Source organism: Eptatretus burgeri, chromosome 1 (genome assembly GCF_056783735.1).
Source record: "Eptatretus burgeri isolate ZD-2024b chromosome 1, Ebu_testis_v1, whole genome shotgun sequence".
Taxonomy (NCBI): domain Eukaryota; kingdom Metazoa; phylum Chordata; class Myxini; order Myxiniformes; family Myxinidae; genus Eptatretus; species Eptatretus burgeri.
Genome location: NC_140961.1, coordinates 68,168,462 through 68,172,011, shown reverse-complemented (window position 1 = coordinate 68,172,011; position 3,550 = coordinate 68,168,462).

Here is a 3,550-nt window from a genome sequence, read left to right as displayed (position 1 = left end):
GTACTTGCCCCCACACTTTTCAGCACTTGTATGGACTGGATTCTCGGGAGGATGTCGGAGAGATCAAGTTGCGGTGCGTCATTTGGGAATGTCAAGATCTCGGACCTTGACTTTGCAGATGATGCAGTCATCTTTGCGGAGACTTTAGACATCCTCTTGGGGGCCCTCGAGGTGCTGAATGAGGAGTCGGAGCCGTTGGGATTATGGGTTTCTTGGGTCAAAACTAAGATCCAGGCTTTCGGTGACATCTTGGATGCTGCTGTCCTGTCTGTGTCTGTTTGTGGTGAGGATGTTGAGGTCGTGGAGAGATTCACTTACCTTGGCAGTGATATTCATGTCTCTGCTGGCTGCGAGTCAGAGGTCAATAGACGTCTGGGTCGGGCCTGGGGAGTCATGGATTCACTGGATCATGGGGTGTGGCGCTGCCGGTACCTGTGCGGGAGGACGAAAGTCCGAGTCTTCAGGTCCTTGGTACTTCCAGTCTTGCTCTATGGGTGCGAGACTTGGACTCTGACCAAGGATCTGAGACGGAGACTTCATTCCTTTGGTACCAGGTCTCTTCGGAGAATCCTTGGCTATCGCTGGTCGGATTTTGTGTCCAACGAGCGGTTGCTGAGAGAGACTCGGATGAGATTTGTTACCTGCATAGTCCGTGAGCGTCAGTTGTGGCTGTATGGACATGTGGCTCGTTTTCCTGACTGATCCTGCTCACCAGATTCTCTCAGCGAGGGAGTCTCATGAGTGGAGGAGGCCAGTGGGTCGACCACGTGCCTCATGGTTGCAACAGGTTGACCATCATCTCAAGGAGATGGGGATGGGCCTGGCATCTGCCTGGGGGATGGCCAGACGGAGGCCCCTGGAGTACCAGTGGAAAGTGGACGCAGCGACGTGCTGTTCTGGCACATGCTCCCATACCTGACCTGACCTGAACTGAATTTCTAATATTAAATGATCCTGAACAATGGGGGGTCTCTGAACAGTTTCAAGCTGCTAAAAAATGTGTTGACAGTTTGAGAGTAGTCAATGATGTAGCAGAAAGGGGTGTGAAACTCACACAAGATTTCAATGACACCATCACAAAGAATGAGGATCAGGAGCAGTATTTGCTGCAGGTGGTCTCACAGCATCGAGCACAGTTTCCCATACCAAATAAATCAGTCCTTAAGACTATCTGAATATGTTCTATTATGTAATCTTGCTAATGACCAGTGACCAAATTAAGATTTTGCATGGTTGCCAGAATGGCCAGTTATATTTTAATCGTCGTCTTACTGTATGTTAGATTGCTGTTTATTATATCATAGTAGCTATCACAGGTATTCGTCCAATGAGCATCAATCACTGCCTTGTAGCACCCGTAAAACCTTTTGTGACATTGTTAACATTTGTAATGATGGCAATAACATATGAAAATCGCCTTATGGTTACAGTTTCATGATTCTATCATGATATTTGTACTTGCCACCATTGTACTATTTTCATGGTTTTAGGCATTAAATTTGAACTTTTCAAATGCATTGAGCCACCTTTTAATATTGTTTGATTCCAAAGATATTTTAAAATAATGATATTCATGGAAAAATGAAAAACATTGGAGGGTACAACGATGATATTTTTGAATTTATTTTTTTTGGACCACCCTAATGTGTATATATATATATATATATATATATATATATATATATATATATATATATATATATATATATATATATATATATATATATATATATATATGTATTGTTGCGATGCCTGTGCGTCGGCCGCGAGCCGACCGCTCTGACGGGGCCACAAGACGAGTCGGCCCGACCGATCGCCCAGAATATAAATCGCCGCCCGGATAACTCTGAGGCCGACGGGTCCTTGTGCAAGAACCGAAATACGCCAATGGGCAGACCACGTGGGGTAGGGTCGATTGCCAATCTTCAATTTACCTAAATACCCACGTGATCCAACTACCGGGATATTCCACCCTCGACGGAACTCGTACGGAACAAGCTGCTTAAGCGAGCCTGTCCCATGCGCGATTCCGAGCGGCTTAATCGCCGAGAACCGTCGGTCCGAATGTCTCCCTTTTATGGCAAACCAACGGCTTTCTAACTCCCAACACACGAAATGCTCAGTCAATGAAAGAATCGACGCGACGAGCTGAAAACATTTAACAATTGGGGTATTTATTAATAATAATGAGGAACTAGGGAAGCACGTAAGAGCAGAACTATACCGACTATACGAAATACAGTGCAATCATTTACAGAACACAAAGCACTTAACAGTTTCCAACTTATTAGACGGGCCCACGGACACACGTGCGCACACACAAACACGCCCAAGAAATGGTGGCTGATGCCTTTAATAATGGACTCCAGCTCGGAGGGACAGATGAGGTGAAACCCAGAACCTATCTCGAACCTCTCCACCTCGTGTGGTCTTCAAGTTGTTCGGACCAGGGCTCCAGCGAGAGCGAGCTGGATCCAATCGCCGTGAGCCGCGATCCTTCCCGAGCTCCAGCGAATCCTCTCTCGCTTCTGAACACGTGCAGGTCAGACGAGGCGCCGATCCTCCCCGTCGATGCGTCGCTATCTCGAAGAACCACCTCCAAGATGAGGCCGATGAGTCGCACCAAGCCGGGAACCAAGCGGAGAACAAAGAGCTCCACGAACCAAGAAGAGCCAGCAGAGCAACCAGCTCAACTCTCTTCCGATGAACAAAGCCTCTCAACACGAACCAAGAGCAAGAAGCCACCACCAGCAGCTCAAGCCGAGCAACCAGCTCAACTCTCTTCCAATGAACAAAGCGAGGACCAAGAACTCCGAGCCGAGCAGAACCCGAAGGCCTGTTGAAAAGCCAAGCCGAAGCAAAAAGCTCTCCAAAAAGTCTCCACCTCGCCAAGCAAAACCGAAGCTCACTGAACAAAAGTCTCAACCCTCGCCAAGCAGAACCCAAAGGCCTGCTAAAAGCCAAGCCGAAGCAAAAACCTTACTAAAAGCCAAGCCAAAGCAGAAAGCCTTCAAGAAGCCTCCTCCCTAACCCAAGCCAAGCAGAATTCGAAGGCCTACGACTGAAAAAACCAACCCAAACAAAGCAGACGATCTCTTCTTTATTCTTATCGGCCCCCTCCCCTGCTCCCGGCATGACTCATGCCCTCGTGCTCCATCCCCCGCTCAACCACGGGTGGGAGTTGTTGACGTCATGAATCACAGGACGGGAGGGCTTTTCTTCCTCTTCGCAGAAGAGGGGGAGGGGCATCTCCATTGTGTTATGATCGCTCCCTAACTATTAAATTGAATCACAGCACACTTAATCGATTTCTGCCCATTAAACAATGGAAGGTGAGCTATCTAGGGAACAAGCACTTATCGACATAACTGACTAAAGGAACCTGAATGTTGTGTGCAATCAAATTCCCAAACTCGTAACAACATGTATATGTATATATATATATATATATATATATATATATATATATATATATATATATATATATATATATATATATATATATATATATATATATATATATATATATATATATATACTGAAACGCAAA